This window comes from Candoia aspera, chromosome 1 (assembly GCF_035149785.1).
Source record: "Candoia aspera isolate rCanAsp1 chromosome 1, rCanAsp1.hap2, whole genome shotgun sequence".
Lineage (NCBI taxonomy): Eukaryota > Metazoa > Chordata > Lepidosauria > Squamata > Boidae > Candoia > Candoia aspera.
In genome coordinates this window covers 135,754,489-135,781,195 of record NC_086153.1, presented here as the reverse complement: position 1 = coordinate 135,781,195, position 26,707 = coordinate 135,754,489, and the positions used below count along the sequence as shown (strand labels likewise).

At 37.5% G+C, this 26,707-nt stretch overlaps 1 protein-coding gene across 1 annotated transcript in view; it reads left to right on the top strand.

Annotated features, from left to right (window-relative positions):
* The window catches only part of MYT1L (myelin transcription factor 1 like), a 327,281-nt gene that overhangs the window by 95,008 nt on the left and 205,566 nt on the right, over nucleotides 1–26,707 (top strand). The gene's annotated exons all lie outside the window — the stretch shown is intronic.

The window sequence follows — 26,707 nt, the reverse complement described above, 5'->3', positions numbered from 1 at the left end:
TCCACAACCTCCTCAGCCAGATGAAACATTTTAAAGCTGATGGCTCGACCTAGTGTCCCTTAAGGCTACAGTGTGGCTTGGAAATGATGACATCCCAGCCTCCCAGCAACTCTTACCTGATCGGCGAGAACACTGTTTGCAGTTCTTAGGCTACAAGTCACCGTTCCAGAGGACAGATGGAATGATTCTGAGCATTTTCTTTGTCCATGAAAATGCTCTGCACTTGGGGACGAAACCTGCTTGTGCCCCCCCCCCCCAAACCACTGCTGTCAGTTCTGTCTGCAGAGCTCACGGACACAGCTGTTCAGTTGGCCATGTCCCCACTGGAAGTCTCAGTTGGTGGAGTCTTTGAGGTTGTTAGTTCTTGGAGATTTTAAAATGCCCTCGTGTGGCATTGAATCTGGAGTGATTCAGAGGTTCATGGCCACCATGGCAACATGGACATATCCCAGTTAAAAAAGGACCAACTCACACTGGGGTTGGGATCACACATTAAATCTGGTTTTTGTTTTGGAGCAATTGGGATGTGATCTGAAGGTGGGGAAGGTTACCACCAGTCCTTTACCATAGTCAGACCACTCTCTGATTGCTTTTGATTAGCTGGCATTGTCCCTCCCTGCAGGAAGCTTGGGCTATTAGATTGACTTACCCCAGGCAATCAATGGACCCTAATGGGTTCCAAAGGGAACTTGGGTTTTTTTCCTGGGGATCTAGTGGGCAATTTAGTTGAGGCCTTGACACCTGGAATGGGAGGGAGTTGAGGGCCTTGGATCAGTTTGCTCCTCTGTGGCCTCTTCCTTTTGTTGATCCAAGTGGGCTCCCTGGTTTTCTAGGAGCTTAGGGAAATGAAATGATAGGTGTCTAGAACACCACTGGAGGACAGTGAAGAGTGAATCCAACTGAACATGTGTAAGAGCCCACATTAGGGATTACTTTGTGGTGATAAGAGTAGCAAAACATGTTTATTTCTCTGCTCTTATCACATCTACAAACAATGAATGTCCTTGTTTTAGGGGACTTGCTATTTCTTGAGGAGAGAGTAGCCATAGGAATATATTCAATGCCACTGTGAGGAATACTCTCAATACTGCCAGATAGATTAGTTGGATTTGTTCTGAGGTAGAATCTAAGTGGTTGAGTCCATGTGAATTAACAGAGACATTGCTTTGTCCTGTTATTGGGGAGGTGTTTGACCCTGAGAAATTGGATAGGATCCTTGGGACTGGTAACCTCGGTATTTGCCCTTTAGATCCACATCCCTCCTGGTTAGTTAAAGCTACCTGTGGGTGGGTAGGGGGTAATGTATGGTCGAGCCCATGGGATGATGAATGCATCCTTCAGTGAAAAGTGGTTCTGCTTTGAAGGAAGTGATGGAATGGCCTTTCCTCAAGAAACTACTGCTGGACCCAACAGCACTGGACATTTTTTGTCTCCAACCAGTTGTGGATGGTTTTGTCTCCAACCAATTGTGGACAATTGTGGAGAAGGTGGTCAGGTTGCAGTTTCAGAGGGCTCTGGATGCAGCATATTATCTGTATCCTTTTCAGTTAGGTTTCAGACCAGGACATAGTACAAAGACAGCAATTATTGTGCTTCTCAGTAATCTCTGGCAGAACTGGGATAATGTGGTGCAACTGTCCTGGTTCTCCTTGATTGGCTTTCAATACTATCAATCATAGTATCTTTCAGGGCTAACTGCAGGGATTGGGATTGGGAGGCATGGTGTTGTAGTGGCCGATTCCCATCACTGTTGATGCGGGGGAGAGGTAGACGCTGGGACCCCTGATTCTTGCCCTTTCTGTTTAACATCTACATGAAGCTGTTGGGTAAGATCATCCATCAACATGCAAACCTGAAAAAAGCTACCACTGCTTTAAGAAACCCATGACTCTCTTAAAGCATCGGGGTTTTTTTTTTCCAGGTCTGCAGAGAAGCCTGGAAAACATTGGGCTGTTCTGATGAACATCAGAGAAATGATATGCTTGTACAAGGTGCAAAACACTTCTTCAAATCTTTTTGAAGTTTGCACAGCCCCACTATTTTTTCCTTCTCCTCCTCTTCCTTCAGGCAGCTTTGATACTGTGTTTGTTGCTATCCTTTGTATGCATCGAATAACTATGTGTAATGAAATTATCATAAACATATGGTGGCTTATAAACATACTGAAATTCTAAATTTGACAGTCAAAAGAGTTGTGTTGATCTACCTTGAGTTCTTGGAAAATGAGAACTGGCTGCAGATTAGGTTAGATTACTAACGGGTACTCTACACTATACTATTTTCTGAAACTTAGCTCAAAATTATTGTTTAAAATGCAACCAAAAAACTGTTTTAGGAAATGCAATTTATGAGTTCTTAAATAATACTGTAAGTTCCTAACTTGTTCTCCCAAAGCAGAAGCTGGCTTTGTAAGTCGAGTCCTAAATAATGTTGGACAGGGTGCCTCAGTCTTCTTTTGTCTGTAAATTAGCTTCTTTGAGGATGGTAATGAAAAACAGCTTCTTTTCACTTCTGATGATAAGGAGTGATATTTTGCCCTAACTCAAAAAATGCACTCACTTATTTACCAGATACACTCCTTGATAGTTGATTGGGAACAGGCAAAAACATTCATTTGTTTATGCTAGTTTTTATTTATTTTTTTTAAAAAAACGAACTTTAGTTTACCTCTTACATTTCATTTGTGTTCAATTTCATGATAAATTTTATTTTATTATTTATTATTGCCTTAGCAATCTTTGGAAAACAGCATTTAGGGAAAACAGTTCAAAAGCAAGGTACTTAACTGATTATTCTGAAGTACAGTTTCCTGCCTGTGAAATATTTCTGTCATAAGATTTTATTTCAATAGCGAACTAACTTTCCTCTCATTTTCCTTCTGCTACTGAGCAGGTGACTCAGTCTGTCTGTCTGGCTGACTTATTTTGGCTCTGAATCTAAGAAGAAGAGGAATGGGAATTGTACTAATACTGTAGAGAATTCCAGGGCTGAAGTCTGTATTGGTGTGGGGAGGGGGGGGGAGATCTCAGACCACTGGCAGACCACTTCCATACTGTTGGCATAAATTGGCATACATCAACTTCAACTGAGAAGGGAATCTTTACATTTACCTTTAACAACAGATTTCTAAACATTTTGATTAAAGCTTTAAAATTGCAGTGTGATTTTGAATTATTCAGTTGAATCAGTTCAGGTAAGATAGTAGAAGGGGAAAAGAGAATCAGTGTTTTATAATCTGTAGACAAAACAATTACCTCTAGCAGCACATCTTTTTAAAAATTAAGTGTCATTGTCTTTGGTGTCTTTCTCTTTTTCTTTAAGTTGACTCATTAGATCGTTCTCAAAATGGGAAAAAATTGATTCGGTATGAACTATATATATATATAGGTTTCTATGTACTCCATAAGATTTACATATTAAGTTCAGAGTTTTTAACTTCTGTTCATTCACTATTATATAAGTGTTTTGTAAACAAATCCTTTGTACATTCAGAAGTGGATTGTGCCACTTCTAAGTCAAGAAGCTACTTCAGAACTGCTGTTGTTTCACAAAATATTGCAGATTATAGAATGGACAAGAAATGCATTATATATAATATAATATAATATAATATAATATAATATAATATAATATAATATAATATAATATAATATAATATAATATCCCTGATTCTTGAATTAAAGTTACAAATGGTGATTTATAAAGAAATATGGTCCTCATTGGTACAGTAGGATCAGGATGTTCTCTAGATGAGGAACACTGTAACAATGTAAATATAAAGCAGCAACCTAAGCAGGTGGTTTCAATTTTCTTCTACTGTGCTCTTTCCCTAATGTTCACAGTTTCCATTATATTGATTCACTGCCTTTCAGAATTCTGGAGGACCGTGATCCTATGAAAAGTACTGAAATGTGTGCAAGAAAATAAGACTTAAAAATATCCCCACCCAGCAAAGTCTTATTAAATGCAAGGTTCAAACATTGTGCTGTCATCATTTTGAATAAAATGTGTGTCTCTGCCAGGTACCTGAATAAAATTCATTATAAAGTGTTCTCAGACCCTAAATTCCCTTTTACCTAATGGGAATAGGGTCATTCTTTTTGAATATTAAAAGACCAAGGACAATAGGCCCATACTTCTTCAATCACATAGGACTTGCAGAAAATGAATCAGTATGAGAAAAACACCAGAAGGCACTCTGACATTTCCTTCTAATCGCACTGCCCCACAATAATTTGACACCCCTAAATACTATAGAAGCCATGAGAACCACTTTTTAATGTTTTGTTATTTGCATCCTTTTTGCTTAATTTGTTGAAACATTTTATGCTTTTCATATTAACTGCATTGGCCTTTTTCTTTTAAGTTGTAGTCTAAATAGCTCAAGAGGGGCACTCCAAACTACAGATCCTGTTTTTTTCAAAACCAGGTCAGTTGCTGGTAAAACATCTATTATTTGGGTTTTAGCCTTCGATGAAAATGCTGACCCAGCATGTATTATGGAGACCTGGCTGAGAGCAAAGGTGAGGATTTCATCTGTTCAGGTCACTGCTAATCCGTGGAAGGTGGGGAATTGGAGTTAGTATTCCTATTTATAGGAATTCCATTTTGCTGAACAGATGCTCCATCCAACATTCTACTAATTTTCAGTGCAGGCTGCTGGGTTTTGATAACTGGGATACTGCTGGAATATCATCCCCTGCCCTCACCTAACCATCTCCCTTTCTAACCAAAGTGATATCCGGAGTGGTGTAGGATTATGCTAAATTTCTTCTCCTGTGGGATTTCACTGTTGACACAAAGGTAGCCTGTCAAGTATTTTGATTATTTAGAGTATTTTGATTTGCCCATGACATCTGTTGATTTCTGCTAACTAGTATAGGTACCCACATTTAATCTGATATTCTCTTTGGGTGGAATTGGTGATCGGAAGTTGTGGGGACTCTCTGCATCTCTGTCATCATTAAAAAAAAATCATGCTTTGTCAAATTAAGACTAGTGCGTAGCACAACCCACCACAGGGATGGAAGACTGTTTAAAATAGTCCATTGGTCTAACTTAAGTGTCCAATACATCTGACTGCACATGAGAAGTTGCCAACTTTATCTGTCAATAAATTGAAGCCCTAGCTGAGTTGTGGAATATAAGGAGAGTACTCTTCTCTGCCACAGAGGCAAAGCAACTCCAGGGTAACTTAGTCTGTATTAATATGAGCAAGTGGAAGAAATCTTGCAGTGAATTGAATCAAGCACAGTTACAGGAACACTTGCAGTCTTATGTCTCAACAGTACATGCAACACAGAGTATATTCTTCTCTGCCTCCAACTCATCCATGCAAAATTGGCTGGCATTCCTTTTTCCTACTATTTAACATTCTTGTACCAAAATTTATTCATTTATTTGTTTGTTTGTTTGTTTTCTATCCTGCCTTTATTATTTTTATAAATAACTCAAGGCGGCAAACATACCTAATACTCGTTCCTCCTCCTATTTTCCCCACAACAACCACCCTGTGAGGTGGGTTGGACTGAGACAGAGTGACTGGCCCAAGGTCACCCATCTGGCTTTCATGCCTAAGGTTGGACTAGAACTCTCTGTCTCCCGGTTTCTAGCCCATTTGTCTTGGAGAGATGGAGCTGGAATGGTTGATGGCTTGCTGTGAGCAACTGCATGATTATTTGTGGATAAAATTGATGCATCTGCCTGGATTTTCAATTCCAGTGTTGGGAAGATCATCATGATGTATTCTCTGCATATGCCTAAAAATGGTGTGGCTACTTAAGATAACTTTTGATTTCTATTTCTCATGTGAGAACAAAACAAAACACCATAGATTTCCCCTGAAATATCCAGATGCTTGTTTGGGGTTGATTATAAATATTTAAAAATTGATTGACAATGTATGTGTTTCTTGCAATTATTTATTATTCTTTGTAATCTATTTTCTATTCTTATAAGGAAGCAGAAAAGTAATACAAGTAAAATATGAAACCTCATTGATATGTAACAGAATGATACAATCCCACCTTCTTAAAAAAAACCCAGAAAAAAACCCTTTGATCAGTTCAGAAAGTGGAATTTGGATAGAAAACATCTGTTGATTTGGGGAAAAATCAATGTTGTATGAAGTTCTGGAGCTGCTGATGTAGCCAGCTTTTTATATAGATGCATACAGAAAATATTCATTCCTTGGGGCAAATTTCTGGTACTTGCTTTTTTCTCTTTTCTTTTTTTAAGGATTGCTCTTGCTTAATTTCAAAATGTACTAGGCAATAAACACTAATAAGAATACATTTTAAATGAAATTATTTCTTCTCTTTTACATATACATAATATAAACAGAATCTTAGAGTAGATGTTTCACAGTGCACTATGGATCCAATAAATTGCATTTAGTGTCTCTCTTTATCCATATACCACTAAAACTCTTGTGTCTGTTTGTAACCTTCAATTGGGTGAAATGGTGCATCATAGGACAACAATTTTTGAACCAAGGTACCTCAAATGGGCTAACTTACAGAATGCATCTAAAATCCAGGACCCATGATTCCCATGGGATTGAAATTCAGCAAAATTGTGCCAGCTTCAGCGCCTCTGCACTGCCATGGTTAGCTGAGGTCATGTGATCATCATGGGCATATCCCCAACATCTTTCCCACTTTCCTCTGGCCCCTGCACCTAATCAGCTAGCAACAAGGCTCAACGGATGATCAGCGATTGGCTGCTTTGGAACCTAGGCTGAAATTTGAAATCTCTTAATGGTGGTGGGTGGTGAGGGAAGGATGAGGGAGCAACTTGGATGCCTGCTGGCAATTGTCAGGTAAGTCATCTTTCTCCCTGAATGATTTCTCTGCTTTTCCTTGTTCCTTCAGTCCTTAACATTGTACTGGAGTATGCATCTGGGAGAACACTGTTAGAAGAATAGTGGTTGAAGTAAGATTTGAACTAAGATCTTCTTGAGTTTCAGAGCATACATTTGCCTTGGATTCATACCATGATGCTGTGCTACACAGAGTCCCTTGGGATTGAGATGGTTGGTAAATCTTACAAATAAATAACTAGGTCCATGTTTCATAAAGGGATGATTTACGTGGCAATAATATGAACCACACAAGTAGAGCCATGCCTTCCTACAGCTTTGAAACCCATCTTATTTACTTGGACAGTGGTTCTTGGCTCACTAGTTGGAGTGAAATTTATTTTCAGAGCAAAAATTCTATTTTTCAACCCTTGGGTGTAATCCTTATTCACCAAAATTGAAATATATGCACTTTTAAATTGGGAAGCAGAAAATACAATTAGTTCCCCTAGTCCAGCTATGCTGCTGACTGCTTATAGAGCTTTTGGTCCCTTATTATAAGCGAGGAAATAAAAAACGATGAGCTCAACTCTAAATTTACCTTTTTATACCTATGGAAACATTCTAGTAACTACAGTTCTTAGTGACATCAGGAAAACAAACTAGGCTTTTTACTATGCACAAGGAGGTTTTCCTATAAGACCCATATTTTCATATATGTTTGCATGATTCATTTTAAAGAGTTAGTTCTGTATAACTATTTGTGTGTTTCTTTGATTGTATGGTTCAAAAAGTGAAAAAAGTGTCTGTTCTGAAAAGATTACTACCAGAGGCAAACAAAATGTTTGAATATATATGAAGGAACTCAATTTGTTTTGTTTTGTTTTTAAAAACTGGTTTTGGAATAAGCAAAGTATTGTTAAGTAAAGATTTCTGTCTGATATTGGATGTTGCTGTTAGATTTCATTGGCCTGTTTTTAGTATTTAATATAATATCAATTAGAATAAATATTCAGATATTCCTAGACAAGCCAACATTGAATGAGAAATATATTTATTGAAATTTCTGATATTTTGCCTTTTAACCTTTCACTCAATTTTCATTCTCACCTAAAAATATTAAGAGTTTTGCTTTCTGCTCAGCTGCCAATCATCTAATCATTTAGAACCATTTCCTTTCTTGTGGGGTAAAGCTGGCCTTTTTTTTTTTTTAGTTCATCAATACAGAACTGATCTGAAGCTGAGCTGTATAATAATAAGCCTTTCAGCAGCCAGGCTTGACACTTGCCTTGTAATTAAGGCCTTGATGGTTGTGTTGATGACAAATGAAAGAAAATGGCTTTGTTCTCCATTCCGAGGTTTGATTGCTGGTTCTCATTCTCACCTGAATTCGACCCATTCTGCATTGTGCACATGATTGCTAGAGTGTGAGTAATTGCAGTACTGGCAGATGACATTTTCATGAAGCGCACACAGTAGTGCTCCAGAGGGAATTTGTAGAATTTAGAGCTGGGGAAGCTCATCAAAGACGGATTTAGGAAATGCCTGTGTGAAAAATGGGAGCCCAACCAAATATCGGAGCTTTTCTTTTGACATTTGCCTTTTATATAAAGATCACTTTGCACTTGCTTTATCTTCTGGCGGCAGTCTTCGAAGCCAGAACTAGGGCTGCAAAGAGTTAGTGATTTCATCAGGACTACAATTTCTGGTGGGGTTTTCTTGATTTGTGAAGAGTGGAAGGAAAGAGATTTGCTCACCTTATGATTATGAGGACTGAAATGATGCACAGTCGAGTAAAGAGCTCTTGTTCCTATGAGAACTTTTGCCAGGAAAGGATTATATGATTTAAGAGAGATTAATTTTCTTAACCTTTATGTTGCAACTCTTAATTAATAACAATTAAAAATATTATTAATGGAGTAAATAAAAGAACAGAAGAAAATAAACAAAAGTTCTAGGCATCTACAGGGGTTCTTTGGACAGAGAGTTTTCAAGCAAAACAGCATTATTAGAAGAGGCTGATGTAATAGCTTTTTCACAGCATTCACATTTGGCATAAATCGTACAGGTAGCTTTTGAACAGAGAAACATTTTTAAAAGATGCTAGCAGATTCGGTAAATTATGCACCTAGGCATGCTATGGTGGATTCTGCTTTGGTGGATCACATCATTTGCACTTGACTGGAAGTATATGACCAACGTCTCTAGCATTCCTACATTTTTTTTTCACATGTAGTCACAATTATGCTCTGAGAGACTTATAATCAATGGCGACTTAACATATAATCATATCCTTGTCTGCCATGCTAGAAAAATACACATACCCAAAATACATATTCTCTGAAACATTCTTAGTCAACCAACTAGAGTTCTTATATTTCAGCATTTTATTATCTTGAAATATCCCACATCACTGCTTGACGGAGGTTTCTGTAAGGTTTATTGATCAGTCACTGATTAAATTAAAAATGTTGCATTCTTTGGATCTCAGTAGGGAGCTGTGCTACTTGAAATCAACATGTAATACGCATTATGGATCCTTAGAGCATATTTGATACTAAAAGGATATTTTAAAATGTGGACTTGTTTCATTTAAAGTATTAAATGGCTTCTCATCTCAGTGTTAATACGTGATTTGAACTGTGACTATCACATGTTGATGGAGTTTTTACTTTCCCGATTTTCAGCTTCACTTTAGGCCTATGATTTTACTTGATTTTTTCTATGGAATATAAGTGAGCAAGTAAAAAAAAATCTCCATAGTCAGAATCAGAAAACCGTTATGTGACCCCTTTGACAACATGGCAGGTATTTGACTCAGTTTTTAGATATAGCTCTGTAGTATTTCCTACATTAAAGGTTGCAAGAGATTATTGGAAGATGTTGCAAAGTATAATTTATTCACATGATGCTTATTTAGATGATAAACTTACATTCAGGGACAATCCCTGTTTGAAAAATACACTTAAGTTCTTTTTGGAATGAGGAAATCAAGGGCAACTAGCGGTATTAACACTAAATACTTTATTGCCAGTCAAATTTTTAAACCTTTTGCAAAAAGATTTTTGATTGGCTAAAATTGCAAAATAGTATGTTCAGATGAAACATCTCTTGATTACACAATTTGTTCCAGATGCATTAGCAGCATCTAAACCTCCAAAATTACAATGTGTTTTGTATAATTCAAAGTCAGCAATATGTTTTTCATGAACAATTAAAGAGCGTTTTAAGAAACAGAGTCTTAAAGAATACTGTTAAAGAACAAAAAATTAAGGAGTGAATATTTGTTATTTGCAAGAATTCTGAAATCAAGAGTTGGGACGTGCCATTTTAACTGATCAGTTCCACAAAAGTTTTTTTTTTTCATATGTATTGGACACTCCATAAAATGTTTAAAAATGGTTGGCTGTCAACCTCACTATATGTCCTGTCTCGCCACGCATGCACAAACACAGAGAGGCGGTTGCAAACTTTACTGAGGAGTTTGTGAAGCAAATAAACAAACTGCAAAGGAAATGTGGGTGCAAACACACATGCACACACAGTAGAGAAAAGAGGTCCCCCAAAGTCCAGCAAGCTTGCCTTGAGGGAGTTCCAAATCCAAAACAGCAGGCACAAGAGCGGTCAAGCGAAGTCCAAGGGTCCAAATGTTGCAGAGGGTTCGTCTGCTGGTCCAGGCCCAGAGTCCAGGTCAGGAGGCTTCAGGTCGGGAGCCAAGGCCCGCGGAGTCTGGGTGAACGAATGGTTGCTGCCAGCGGAGGGGCTGGAGCTCGCCGCTCGTCTTCAGGAGAAGCAGCCACGGTGTTGCTCCTTTGGAAGGGCACGGCTGCTTTCTTGTGAGGAGCCTCAAAGGGTGCCCCTGCTCTGCTCGGCAATCCTCTCCTTTCTGCACGGCGAGCCCATGCACTGGGTGGGGGGCAGCTCAGGCTCCTCATCCTCAGAGACCGGCGGCAGCCGTGGCTCCTGGTTACCGGGTGGCGCGGCCTCCCCTGCCTGCAGCTGCTCAGGCAGCGCTTCATCCGGCAACTCTGGAAGTGGCCGCTCATTGTCGGCAGGGCTGCAACTGGGGGGGGGGCAGGGCATGTGCCCTGGGCACCACGCTGGCAGAGTGCCAAAATGACAAAATAGTATTTGTATACTGAATGTTTCCTGGCACTTATAATAATTCCCACAATAAAACTTGCTAACACCTCCCTCACCAACCCATGTGGGGGGTGCAGAATCCATGTTTGCTCCTCGTTGTTGGTCTCCTCGTTAGAGTCTGAACTGGCCATGACACTATGATGGAATTGTAAAATGAATGAGGGGGACACTTGCCCTTTGATATGGGTTTGTCCCACTGTTGCTCCATTTTGGTTTAATGTCTACAGGTTTGTTAATACATTATTACAAATATCAATATCGATATTGATATACTCTTAAATTATACCTTTTAGATAAAAGGCTCTGGATTTATCACAGTATGATGAATTATGGATTTATTGCTCATGAGGGGGCAGAAAAAATATTACTCTTTAATGTTGGAAAGACAGTGGGACCCCAGAGTTACAATCTTGGATCACAGATGTGTTTGCTTTATGTTTATAAACAGAATGTAACAATGCGATGGAAAAATTGATAAATATTATTCCTTGTGGTCAACGTTTAATGATGTGTTTTAAAAATTGGGTTGAATGATTTCCTGTATCTAATATAATGTGGCCTACATAATGTAGGCTATCTTATATTGTTTGCCATGGTGGGAATGGGAAATTTATTTTATTCGTAAATAGGAAATGAATTAATTTCTAGTTCATGAAAGCAAGTATTACTGCTTTAGTTAGTGCATTATCTTTATTAGTTGCTTGTACTCCATTAATTCATGCAGCTGAACTCAAGTCAAGAAGTATTGCAACCTGCTCGTGGCATGGGAAATCTGTAGTGTGAAATATTAGTATGGAATAGTGGCCAAGGTGTTGAAATAGGACTAGGGAGATCTTGGTTCAAGTTCATTCTCAGCCACAGAAACACCCTGAATGACTTTGGGCCAGTCACTTTCAGCCTAGTCTACCTCACATGGTTGTTATTGTGGGGATAAATTGAAGGAAGATTCCATTGAAAGTTGCCCTGAGCTCTAGAAATAAAGGAAGGATATAAATAAACAAATAAATGACATTTTAAAACCTCTCTATTTTTCACAACCACAGTCCTAGTAGCAAAAATAGAAGTTAATCAACAACTGTCCCTTCCGGAGGTCCCTCAAGACCTGGTTGTGTCAGCAGGCCTGGGGACCCCAGGGGACTGGTGATCTAGTGAGGTGGCGCCATTATTTTTAATATCCCTTTGTCTATTATTCTTTCTTTTAGTTGGATTTTATATATTCCTTATACTTTTAATATATTTATTGATTGTTTTTTAACCTTGTTTTATGCTGCCTAGAGTTGCATGGAAAAGTGAGATGAGTGGCTAATAAACTGAGGAATTAAATAAAATAAATAAATAAACTGATGAATCATCCTACATGGTGATTGGGCTGTGATTTGCTTTGTGCAGTAGATCTGTCCTTTCTGTACTGTACTATAATTGGCTAATTTTATTGATTGCCTGAGAAAATTTGTTCATAGTTTTATCTGAAATTAGGATATAAATGAATGACTATAAAAACAGCAATGAAAAATAAAATAAAATACTTGGAATCTCCAAGTCTGACAGAGCTACCTTTTGGGTAAGTCAAATGAACAAACTTGACAAGATTTAGGCTTCTCCTGTAGAATGCTCTCCACGTGCTTCCAATATATTTGGTTTTCTCCTCTTCATGCAGTAGTACAATATACTCTATTCAGTCAGAATAAAAAGAGTTCAGAGTACATGAATAAAAATCCCCATTGCCCTATAGAAGCTGACTGCATGCTGGAAATGACTAGCAGTAAATATCTCTTTGTACTGTATTCCTAAATGAATCAAAGATTGCTTTACAATCTGGATTGAAGGAAGATATTGAGCACTTTATGTGTGTATGAATCTCTCAATAACAGTATATGGCAACTATAATATATAGTTATATATAACTATAATAGATAGACTACTATAATGCGCTCTACATGGGGCTACCCTTGAAGAATATCCAGAAGCTTCAGCTGATTCAGAATGCAGCCGCATGGACAATCTTGGGTGTTCCGAGATTTGCACAAGTAACACCTTTGTTGCGTGAGCTGCACTGGGTCCCAGTTTGCTTCTGGGTCCAATTCAAGGTGTTGGTCATCACCTTTAAAGCCCTACATGGCATGGGACCAGGATATCTGAGGGACCGTCTCATCCCTATTACGTTGACCTGCCCCACCCGGTCATGCAGGGAGGGCATGTTATGGACCCCATCTATAAAAGAATTTTATCTAGTGGGGTCTCAGAAGCGTGCCTTCTCGGCTGTAGCTCCCGCCCTTTGGAACATCCTTCCCCCAGAGGTGAGACAGGCCCCCTCGCTCCTGGATTTCCGAAATAGACTAAAGACCTGGTTTTGTCAGCAGGCTTGGAATGGGAGTGGGGAATAGTTATGCCTGGGGATGGCTAGTGCTCTAAAGTGATCTTTGATGGACTTAATGCACTCACAGACTGATTAAAATCTCTTGCCACTTAGATTTTACTATATACTTATTTTATTGTATTGTTGTACTGAAATGGTTTTAAGTTTTAACTGCATTTTATTGTAAACCACCCAGAGTACCCCATGAGGGGGAGATGGGCAGTGAATAAATAAATAAATAAATAAATAAATAAATAAATAAATAAATAAATAAAACATAATCTTTATGAATGGCTACAATTTCCATAGTATTTCTGTGCATTTGGTCAATTACTAGGGTTGAAAGTTTGATTGGGTTACTTTATTTATTTTCAAAGACCACAAAGACCACCAGTCACAAAGTATATCAATGATACTACATTCAACATATGAATATGAGGGGCGTATTGTGGTCTTTTGTCTTGATTAGGATTTTTTCCTATACAGTATCCAGTTTTGAACCAAAGGGCAATATATACAGTGTATGTATGTGTGTGTGTGTGCGTGTATGTATTTGTGTGTGTCTGTGTGTCTGTGTGTCTGTGTATGTATATATATATGTTGTTGTTAATTCGTTTAGTCGCTTCAGACTCTTCATGACTTCATGGACAAGCCCACGCCAGAACTTCCTGTCGGTCGTCAACACCCCCAGCTCCCCCAGGGACGAGTCCGTCACCTCTAGAATATCATCCATCCACCTTGCCCTTGGTCGGCCCCTCTTCCTTTTGCCCTCCACTCTCCCTAGCATCAGCATCTTCTCCAGGGTGTCCTGTCTTCTCATTATGTGGCCAAAGTATTTCAGTTTTGCCTTTAATATCCTTCCCTCCAGTGAGCAGTCTGGCTTTATTTCCTGGAGGATGGACTGGTTGGATCTTCTTGCAGTCCAAGGCACTCTCAGAATTTTCCTCCAACACCACAGTTCCAAAGCATCGATCTTCCTTCTCTCAGCCTTCCTTATGGTCCAGCTCTCGCAGCCATATGTTACTACGGGGGACACCATTGCTTTAACTATGCGGACCTTTGTTGTCAGTGTGATGTCTCTGCTCTTAACTATTTTATCGAGATTTGTCATTGCTCTTCTCCCAAGGATTAAGTGTCTTCTGATTTCCTGACTGCAGTCAGCATCTGCAGTAATCTTCGCACCTAGAAATACAAAGTCTTTCCCTGCTTCTACATTTTCTCCCTCTATTTGCCAGTGATCAATCAAGCTGGTTGCCATAATCTTGGTTTTTTTGAGGTTTAGCTGCAAGCCAGCTTTTGCACTTTCTTCTTTCACCTTCACCATAAGGCTCCTCAGTTCCTCTTCGCTTTCAGCCATCAAAGTGGTATCATCTGCATATCTGAGATTGTTAATGTTTCTTCCAGCGATTTTAACTCCAGCCTTGGATTCCTCAAGCCCAGCATGTTGCATGATGTGTTCTGCATACAAGTTGAATAGGTAGGGTGAGAGTATACAGCCCTGCCGTACTCCTTTCCCAATCTTAAACCAGTCCGTTGTTCCGTGGTCTGTTCTTACTGTCGCTACCTGGTCGTTATACAGATTCTTCAGGAGGCATACAAGATGACTTGGTATCCCCATACCACTAAGAACTTGCCACAATTTGTTATGGTCCACACAGTCAAAGGCTTTAGAATAATCGATAAAACAGAAATAGATGTTTTTCTGAAACTCCCTGGCTTTTTCCATTATCCATCAGATATTGGCAATTTGGTCTCTAGTTCCTCTGCCTTTTCTAAACCCAGCTTGTACATCTGGCAATTCTCGCTCCATGAACTGCTGAAGTCTACCTTGCAGGATCTGGAGTATTACCTTACTGGCATGTGAAATGAGTGCCACTGTTCGATAGTTTGAGCATTCTTTAGTGTTTCCCTTTTTTGGTATGGGGATATAAGTTGATTTTTTCCAGTGTGATGGCCATTCTTGTGTTTTCCAAATTTGCTGGCATATAGCATGCATTACCTTGACAGCATCATCTGGCAAGATTTTGAACAGTTCAGCTGGGATGCCGTCGTCTCCTGCTGCCTTGTTATTAGCAATGCTTCTTAAGGCCCACTCAACCTCACTCTTCAGGATGTCTGGCTCTAGCTCACTGACCACACCGTCAAAGCTATCCCCGATATTGTTATCCTTCCTATACAGGTCTTCCGTATATTCTTGCCACCTTTTCTTGATCTCTTCTTCTTCTGTTAGGTCCTTGCCATCTTTGTTTTTGATCATGCCCATTTTTGCCTGGCATTTACCTCCGATGGTTCTAATTTTCTGGAAGAGGTCTCTTGTCCTTCCTATTCTATTGTCTTCTTCCACTTCCGTGCATTGCTTGTTTAAAAATAATTCTTTATCTCTTCTGGCTAACCTCTGGAAATTTGCATTTCACTGGACACATCTCCCCCTATCACTGTTGCCTTTTGCTTTCCTTCTTTCTTGGGCTACTTCTAGTGTCTCTCAGCAGACAGCCATTTTGCCTTCTTGGTTTTCTCTTTCTTTGGGATGTATTTTGTTGCCACCTCCTGAAAAATGTTGTGAACTTCTGTCCAGAGTTCTTCCGGGACCCTATCTACTAAGTCCAGTCCCTTAAATCGATTCTTCACCTCCACTGCATATTCCTTAGGAATATTAGTGAGCTCATATCTAGCTGATCTGTGGGTCTTCCCTAATCTCTTTAGTCTGATCCTAAATTGTGCAAGAAGAAGTTCGTGATCTGAACTACAGTCAGCTCCAGGTCTTGTTTTTACCGATTGTATAGATGTCCGCCACCTTTGGCTGCAAAGGATGTAGTCAATCTGATTTCGGTGTTGTCCATCTGGGGAAGTCCATGTATAAAGCCGTCTCTTCGGTTGTTGGAAGAGAGTGTTTGTTATGCAGAGTGAGTTGTCTTGGCAAAATTCTATCAGCCTATGTCCTGCTTCGTTTTGTTCACTCAGGCCATGCTTACCTGTAATTCCAGGTGTCATCTGACTGCCCACCTTAGCATTCCAGTCTCCTGTGATGAAAATAACATCTCTTTTAGGCGTGTTGTCCAGTAGGTGCTGCAGATCCTCATAGAGCTGCTCTACTTCAGCTTCTTCAGCATCTGTGGTTGGGGTGTATATTTGGATCACTGTGATGTTAGATGGCTTGCCCTGAATTCAAATTGAGATCATTCTGTTGTTTTTTGGATTGTATCCAAGCACTGCTTTAGCCACTTTACTATTAATTATGAAGGCTACTCCATTTCTTCTGTGGTCCTCTTGTCCACAGTAGTAGATCTGGTGGTCATTTGATGTGAAATGGCCCATTCCAGTCCATTTCATTTCACTGACGCCCAGAATGTCTATCTTTAATGTTGACATCTCACCAATAACCACATCCAATTTGCCCTGGCTCATAGATCTTACATTCCAGGTTCCAATGGTGTGCTGATCCTTAGAACATCGGATTCGCCATTCACCACCAGCACCGTTGGCTGCTAGCCGTCCTTTTGGCTTTGAGCTAGCTGCGTCATCACGTCTGGGGCTAGTTGAACTCATCCTCTGTTCCTCCCCAGTAGCATTTTGACCATCTTCCGACCTGGGAGTCTCATCTTCTGATGGTATACCGACATATCTCTGGTTGTACTTATCCATTTAGTTTTCACGGCAAGAATACTGGGGTGGGTTGCCATTACCTTCCCCAGGGATCGCATTTAGTCTGATCTCTCTGTCATGACCTTCCTGTCTTGGGTGGCCCTTCACGGTTTAGCTCATGGCATCACTGAGGTGCTCAAGCTCCAGCACCACGACAAGGTAACGATCCTTTGCTGAATATATATATATATATATATATATATATATATATATATATATACACATACATACATACATACATACACACACACACACACACACATACATACATACATACATACACACACCGTACAATCGTTTCTGATTCTCAGATACTGCCTACACCTAGGAGGTATAAGTAGTGGCACTTAGAAGAGGCGAATACTAGGATGTGATGTTGATAAAAGTAACAGAATATTGGTTCTGCAAGATACTGATGAGTGATTTAATAGGTTTCTTTTCCATTTAAATCTATGAAGCATACTAAATTTCATTCTAATGATAAATTGCTATATTCAGGGTTCACTTCTTAGGTTATTAAATATATTATTTGATGAGACGTGAAAGGCAGAGGTGAGGTAAGCAGTTGTACAGGATTCAAGGCCTCTTACTATCTTTGAGAAAGCCAAGGCGGCTTGGAACAGTAAGATTTTTCTTAGCAGTAAACTTCCATGGGTGATCTTCTACCAGCCACTCTCTCCTATAACACAAGGCTGTTGGAATATAAGCAAGAAATTGAAGAAATCACATAAACCATCTTGAGAATTTTCTTTGAGGAAGAAAACTGGCATAAAATATAATAATTTAAATATAAATATATTTGGAACATTTTTTTGCCCTTTGCTATAGTTATTTGTTAAAAGAATACTCCTGTAAGTCAGAAGAACTATGAGAAAGTTCTGACAGATGAATGTTGAAGACATAAGCAAGGAAAAAGAAGAAATGCTGAATTCCTATGTAGATGTATAAATAGCACTTTTTAAATGTCCTTACTATTTTGCCATATCTGTGTAGCTCATGACTTGATTATGCTTTCTTTTGTTTGATTTTTCCCCCCTTAAATTCACTTCATAAACTGGAAATACCACGGAGATATTATGTCAAGACTGTGCCAGAGCAGATATCCTGTAAGGGCCCTGAATACCAACAGTAGCATAGCAAACCATACTAACATGTAGAGAGTATCTTGCAATTTTGGCCTGGAGCCCATTTTACTCTACCTGTTTTTTCTGGGTGAAGAAGTAGGAGGGGGTGGAAATTGCCTTCTTGGCCAATTTTGCACCAGTACATGCAGAAGTGTTCTTCGATATCTTATATTTTCTGCAACTGAAAAGCAGAAGTTGTTAGCATGACAAGATAAGGGACAAATGACTTCTGCTGACTTTGGGCCTGGCAGAAAAGTCAGTGGGGAAAGACAGAGGAAAAGGAAGCATGGAAGCTGATCATTATTAAGCTTTAACATTTGGTATGTGAGCTTCTTTTTTTCCTAGTTTCTCCTCACTCCTTTTCCCTTTATGGCAAAGAGTCTTTTAAATGGTATGGCTATTAGAAGTGAATGTTTTCTTTCATTTATTTTATTTTGACCACTTCAGGAACATTTTTGGATATGACGATAGAACTCCTATAAATGAATACTTTGTTTAAAGGGAATGCAATTCCCTTTAAGACAACAATAGTTGTGGGACTTCCAGGGAAGAAATGGCGGACTGAAGACAGTTCCGTGAGAAGCAGAGCTGACAACCATGGCAGAAGGAAGAGCCAGCAAATAGACCAGCTCTTTAATAATTCCTCTCCAGGCAATGAGAGGACTTGAGATTGCCCACAAGTGCTCCAGACCACTGCTCCTTGCAAGGAGACCACAAGATAATGGTCTCTGGTGGGTTTATAGCTCTGGGAGATGAGGGAATAGCCATCTTGCTCAAACTGTGGTCGGCGCCTTTGAAAGGACACTAAGTTTGCATACTTCCTTTTGTAATCACTTTTGGAAATTGCTTGTTAACTGCTTTTCAGGTATTAGGATCCTTTGGATTGACAAATTTTACAGTACTGGGTGAGTTTCCTTCAATCCTTAGTGAAAGAAGTTTTAAGTACAAATTTAAGGACTTAATTTTTTTTTTTTTGGAATAAACAGCAAAAGGGTGATTAGAACTTTGATTTTAGAAAGTTTCAAATGGACTAAGCATCCAGATAAATTTGAGAAAAGATTCTGGAATTAATTATAAAGAACCCTTCTTATGGGAAAATGCTTTCGTTTTGAAACTTTAAAAAAATTAATAAGATAAGGCTTTAAAAATTGGACACTAGAGGGAACTGAAGAGAACTAAATATTATAATTAAAGGAGAAGAACACCCAAACTTGACTTACAATTACAGCATGAAGCAAAATATTTTATCATTGGCCATACTGAAGGATATTTTTGAACAATGGACCCAGAAGTTAATTTTAAGAGTGTCTACCTCTATAGACAGGCTGTGTTTAAAAGATGTTATGGAAGAGGAACAAATTCTACCTGACAAGATCAAGACTGATTTGAAAGTGGATTTAAAAATGACAGGCTACAAGAATGACAGGGAAACAGATGTTATACTGGACATACAAAAGAAATTGGCTGATGTCTTAATAATTAAAAGGGATATATAAATAACAAACCAGCAGAGTGACCTGGATAATATTGGATTTCCAAAAGAGGCTTGTTAAAATTTTGAAGAATTTTGTGAGAAGGGACAAAGAAGAAATGAAAAGAAATGAAGTTCTATGACATTACTTGAAGGGACTAAAGATCAAGATTGTTAGAAGTAAAAGGAAGGAATATAAAATTGGTTTATTTGACCAAGATTAAAATAGAGATGTTGTTATCTCTGGTAACCCTTAATGGACTGTTGCTGACATCAGGACTGAAATGATGAGGCTTTATGGATTTGTTTCTAGATAAGAGATGGGATATGGGAAGAAGAAATCATTTGTTGTGTTTTAAGAGAAGGTGATAAGTTACTAAAATTGTTTATACTTGTGATGTAGGGGGAAGTAATTTCTTTATATATTTCTTTTCTTTTTCTTTACTATATTATTTTTTCTTTTTCTTTTTCTCTCTCTATTGTATTATTTCTTTTGTGCACCTTCTACTTCTATTTCTTCTTTTATTTTTTTTAGTTTCTATTAGTTTCTATTGTTGTAATTGTAATCTTTAATAAAATTACTTTTTAAAAAAAGAGTTGCAGCTTCCATGTGGAATGCACACTCATTTCAAATTGCCAGAGAAGGATTTCAGCAAACATCTCTGTGTTGGCCCTTTTTATTATAACTAAACACAAAGTTGATTTCTGGCTTATTCAAACCTGTGTAACTTATTTGTGAGTTTTGGTTATAAATATCATAGAGAACTCCTAGCATTATTCTTTTAATTTGTACACCTTTAAAAAGTTCAACCAACATCTTGAAAAAAAAACCCATAACTATCATTAAATATTTATGATTCCATATGTCCTATCAAATAAAATATTCCAGACCGAAAATAAGCTATGAAACTAAGTGATCAGCAAGGTATTTCTTGCCTTGTAAAATAGAAATCTTTAACTTGGGGGACAGTTTTCAAAGCTGAACATTTTTTTCATTACTGGCAGTAGCATCAGTCACAATGGTTCTAGGAAAAAATACCATACCCTATGTCATAAAAAGAAATTTCATCTTCCACTATTTAATTCTGCAGGCTATTTCTCCAGCAAGACAGCCATGAATCAACACATAGGGGATTCCTCTAGTAATACAATAGTACACATAATGCAATGACAGTTTGGGACTTTTTAACCATTCCTAGACATTCCATTTTCCCCATATTAATTCTGGCTTGAAAAATTAAGAGTAACGCTGGTGCAGGTGGAGTAATTAATAAGACTGTGATCTAACCCAGGGTGCAATCAAGCCCAAGTCCAGTGCAGCAAAGGCAATTTGAAATAATTCTAATGATTATTTCATAATGATGCAAAATGTGGAGCTTTCCTTCCAATATGTATAGTAATTCAGGAGCTCTGTTGTGCTCAGAGCACTGCTGTGTATATACATGCATACCTATATTTGTGTGTCTGTGTGTGTGTATACATATTAGTTTTTACAGATTGCAAGATAACATGATCAACTTCTTCCAGTACCCTGCTATTTTTACTTATTCAGCCATATCCGATTCAAGCAACAGATCTCCTTCCAGCTTTTGAGTGGGTAAAATTGTCAGTGAACCACTAAAAATAGTGTTATTTTTTGCAGAGTTACATCTCCAGTAGATGTTGCTGCAGCTGTGATCACTCTTTACTGCTATGTCTCCTCTTGCAAAAGTTTTGTCATAAGTTCCAGGAAAATGCCATCTGTGTCTCCCAGTTGGCTGGAAATCTACAGTAGATTGTCACAACATTATTACTTTCATTTATCTCTCATTCTGTCTTTACACAGATGCTTTCAACAGGGTTTCAATTCTCAGTGCTTAAGTATTTTGTTTTGTTTCTGTTCATAATCAAAAACTGGAATACCAGACAGTACCTTTACCTACTATATTTTTCCAACTATTTGGAAGACTAATGTATTTTTTAGCTATCTGTAAACAATCCCTTTCATGAAATCCTTTCTGTTTCTTCAGACAAGAACAGGTGATGATTATCATTTAACACAAGTGGTCCAACGATTTCTCCACCCACTTTTTGCTGGCAAAGGCTAACTTCTCTAATCTCTGGATTTTTTTTTTCCTTCTACTGATGTAAGAAATTATCTTTCTGTTCTGTAATGGTTATTTGTGTCATAAATGCAATTCTGAAATTTTTGAATTTGGACAGTTTGATCTAGATATTCCCTATTTAAAAGTAGCTTTTTCTCAATGCATTGAATCAAAGTGCATACATTTGTACATCTTACCACTGGACATATGTACACATGGTTGTGTAAGCAGAATTATTATCATTTGACTAATTTGCCAGACCTCAGTTGGATTCCAGTTTAATTAGAGTAGCCTCACTGAAATCAAGGAGGCTGTTCTAAATATGATAACATATGGATCCCCCCCTTAAAACATAGGAAATTCAAGATGGTAATGTAAACAGCATAATGTAAACTTTAGATATATTTTGAGATATATACAGTAACTTTGTGGAAAGTAATTTTCATATCAGTCAAAAAGGTTATAGGAGAAATCTTTATTTTAAATGTAGAAGGGTTCTGTTTTAGCAATTTGAACAATCCAAAGAAAAGAACATACAGTTGCATGCAAAAATTTAAGCACCCCAATGAAACTGTGTCTTCCAATTAATTTTTAAGTGAACAAAAGCCAACACAAATTCTACATGGTATGAAGTTGAATACAACATACTTCTGCAAATCTGAATGTATACTTACTATTTAGGTGCAGTTGTTTGCAGATTTAAAATAACAAATCAGGCAAGGGTCAATGGTAATGAATAATGCATGTTAAAAGAAGGTTGCCTGTACACTACTATGGTGATAGTCACTAGCCTTGTTGGTGAAGCAGAGAAATCTCTAAAGGAAATTAATTTGCAGTGTAAATTAATACCTAATCAAACTACTGCATGAGAAACCTGCATTTATTATGTAAACAAGTTGATAGGGTAGGAAGATAGTCAAATATCTTCCCAAAGTTCCACTGCATATGTTTTACTTCACATATATGATTTCATATATGCTGTGTGAAGTAGGGTTGTTTTTAGCAGCCTGTGCATTTATGAATATTAAACTGGTTCTAGAATAACTGAAGTCATTGAGGATTTTGCTTGTTTTTCTAAAATACCCTAAGATACTATAAATCTGGATGCATTTAAATAAATTAATATACACTGAAAATTGTAATGTATTTGCATTTGCTGATTTACTTTTTTAAAAAAAGAAAATAATCTACATCACTCTTTAGATTTATTATTTGTATATCTTTTAAATTTTTGAAGTCATCATCCAATTCCATCTGTAAATCCAATATTTCCATATCTTTCTTGTAAGTTGTAATTTTTAAATCCACTTTAAAGTCCATTACAGTTTTATTCAATGGGGCTTGTTCTTCTTCAATAACACCTTCTAATTCCATTATAGAGTTAAATAGCTTGAGAACCTCTTGGACCCAAACATCAAAGATTTCCTTTAAAGTAGCCATCTGGTGCCCTCCAGTGTCTGACCTTCAAAGTCTTGTTATCAGCTCAAAATATAAACAGAAGGACTTTTCCCACCAGAGAGGATCTTTTTAACTAACTTCAAAGTCCTTTTTTAATTCAAATTCATCTAAACCCTTGATCCATTTAAAAACTTTTCAGAATCAACACTATAATCACCCTTTTGCTATATATTACAAAAAGGAAATTCTTACAAAACTTTAAACATGTAACTTTCTTTCTTCCTAAATGGATTGAAGAGAAACTTACCCAGTGAATACCAGACTTGCAGTTCTGAAGGTTTTTCCAACTTTAACAAACAATAAGAAAAAATAAACTCGAAAGTGATTAAAAAGATGAGGTTTGGTCAAACACTGAGTCCATAAAAGGCTACATGAACAGTTCAGAGCATGATGGAATCCCATGACTCCCAGTTGATCTCAAGACACTGCAAAAAGATCAGTTTCTGCTGTCTACTCACAAAAAACAGCTGACCAGGATACATATGGGTAATTTCAAGATCTCTTCTTGGTCCAGAGAGAATTTTTGGCAGTCCAGATCTAGTATCCAGCTGCCTTTTTGGCCATAATGTCTCCCACAATACGTGGAACATCAATTTGCCATTCCTTACTAGAAGTGACTCCTATTTCTTTGATATTCTTAAGGGCAAGTTAGAACATGGAAAGTTTTCATCTTCAGTCCCAGATCTTACATTTTTAAGTAAATCCTTTGAAAAAGTATTGTATAAGGAACCTAATACAATATCTGTTTAGAAGATGTATGGTATGGTTATGTTGTTGAATTCAGTTGATCATAAAAAGACTGTTGAGTCTCTAATATGGGTTTATTTTCCTGACATTCTCCACTGCAGCCTATTAATATGCTTTCTCCTATTGTCATATACACTGTTTAATTAGTATGTTTGAATGAGGTGCTCTGTACTAGAAACAGAAGATTTAAATGAATCACCTCTTCTCATTTTAATAATGCTTCTTAAGTCTTTATCACAGATGTTTGGGATTTTTAATGCTGCTGTGTGCTTTGTAACCTTCAACAGAAAGTCCTGTCTTAAAAAAATACTATAAACATTAGTCCCAAGCAGATAGTAACAACATCAAATTAACACCACAGCTCTATTGTAAGTAAATTTTTTACTGAGGAATTCCAGTATGAAAATTATTTTCTGACTGTGTATCCCAAGGAGTCATAAGTGTCCTTAGGAAGCTTATCAGCTTTCTATAGAAAGAAGGTCAGTAATGTTAGAACTAGAGGTATGCAAATGCATTGAAAGAGATGCTTTGTAACATGCAGGAGCACATATAAAATATCTCTCTTTGAATCATTAAAACATATTTTACTATGCATATGTTTCCACAGTCTAGTTAGAACAGCTTTTCTGAAAGACAAGGTGCTTTTCTGAAAGACAAGATACTTGTCTTGTCTAGGAAAGGGCAGATACGGGAAAATGTTGGTATTCTTCTAGAATGCACTCTGATTTCACAGAGGACTTGACTAATGAAGCCAAAGAGACCTCCAGAATTCTTTGTTAAATAAACCAAAGGGCAAGCAATATATATCTTTCCTTTCAGAATGTAATATAATCAGAGTTTCTAATAAGGAATTTTTTTAATGCTGGTTGCTGTGAGCTGCCTACAATCACTGAGATAGGCAGCCATGTAAGTTCTTTAAGTAAATAATTAAAAAATAAATAAATTGCCCATCTTCTTGGAATAACAGAGTGGAATATTGCTGAGAAAACATGTTCAGATATTAATGTATTTATTTGATATAATGTTATTAAGAATTTTGAGTATAATAGTAAAATCTAATACAAACTAAGCTTAAAGAAAGAGAATAGGAAGAAAGGATAAAAAGGGCAAGAAAAAAAGAGAGAAGGGAGAAGTACAAAGTAAGAATATAATAAAGAGAAAATAAATATATAAAGAAGTGACTTCCAACCTTCATCACAATAAGTATAAACAAATTTAGTGACTCTTTACTCCCTCTAAGGTTACAAACAATTATCTCTTCATCCCACATCTCATCCCTTATCTATAGACAAATCCATAAAGCATCATCTTTTCAGTCCTGGTGTCAGCAGAAAGTCCATAAATGGTTGCCAGAAGTAACAACATACCTTGTTTTAACCTTGATCAAATAAACCAACTTTATATTCCTCCTTTTACTTCCAACAGTCTTAATCTTTAGCTCTTTAAATATTGTCGTAGGATTTGATATCTTTTCATTTCTTCTTTGTCCCATTGCACAGTTCTTTGATCATATTACAAACATTTGAAAGGAAGTCCTAATTAGGATGTGTTTTACCAGATTTCATTTTAAATCCAATATTATCACTGTGAGTAATAATTGCACAAATTATTGTATATAAAAAAATCAAAATATAAAAAATGACATGTTATTTATTTGTACAAGACAAATACATCTACAAATATGAAACTGAAAAAGTTTTGCAACTTTGTTATCATTAATCATTGCAATCAGAGTTTTGGGGAGCGGTGGTTCCTATGAGCACTTCAGGTCTCTCAAAGCCCTCAAGATATCTTAAATTCTCTTAAGGTACATGGAAATTCATTTTTCCTATGTGACTTTGGAGGCGGGGGTGCAAATGGATAACTACTAAAGTATGTAAATATGCTTCAATCAAATTTTGTTTTCCTTGTCCTAAAATAACAATCATTTTCTGCGGTGGAGTCCATGGTGCTCTCTGAGCCTTGTTGTTTTCTTCCAGACGTTTCAATGCCAGACTAGGCAACATTTTCAGTGTGAAAAGGGAGTGGGACTTGCTCTCTGTTTATACACCTCAGTCAATCAGCCAAGCAGCAAACAGCCCAATCAAGGAACTCCCAAGGAGAGAACAACACCTCCACCAACACAAGCTGATCACACCACAGTATATAAACAGAGAGCAAGGCCCACTCGCTCTTCTCACTGAAGATGTTGCCTAGCCTGGCATTGAAACGTCTGCAAGAAAACAAGCTCAGAGAGCACCAAGGACTCCACAGTTCAACCCTGAGCTACAAATATTCTCTTTGATTTTCTGCAGTATACATATAGTACTACTTCTGCATGAATTCTAATTCAGTTTTTTCCCCAACCTCATGTAAATTTCTAAATATCATCCTCTGAACCCAGACTAGGCTTTTTGAAACAATATGATCCACTAAATGGTTTCCATGTTGTTTGTCAATTTGAATATAAACTAATGTCCCTTTACTGGCTAGGAACATACATTATATTTTATAAGAGCAAAATAATCATTTCATTCTTGCTACGGATGATTCCCTTGTAAAACTGCAAAAGACTACAAAAAATAGCTGGCATAACATGAACACTAGGGAGAAAACTTTGAATATTGGAAGAAATATATAAGTATACTGCAGTAGATTTACAAATGTAAATCACAGTGAACTGAATATAAGAGTTTTTTCATTCATGGCACAGCTGTTCTAGACTCCACATTTGATGACAGCACTGTTAAAAAAAATATATGAGCATCTCTGTAGATTCTAGCTATACCATGGATCTTCGTTTTTATAGCCCTGCATGAAATCTTTTGCTATTACAAGCATTGACACAAGAATGTCAGCCATTTTGTTCTGATTATTATATTCAGCTCAGTATTTGGTTGTATG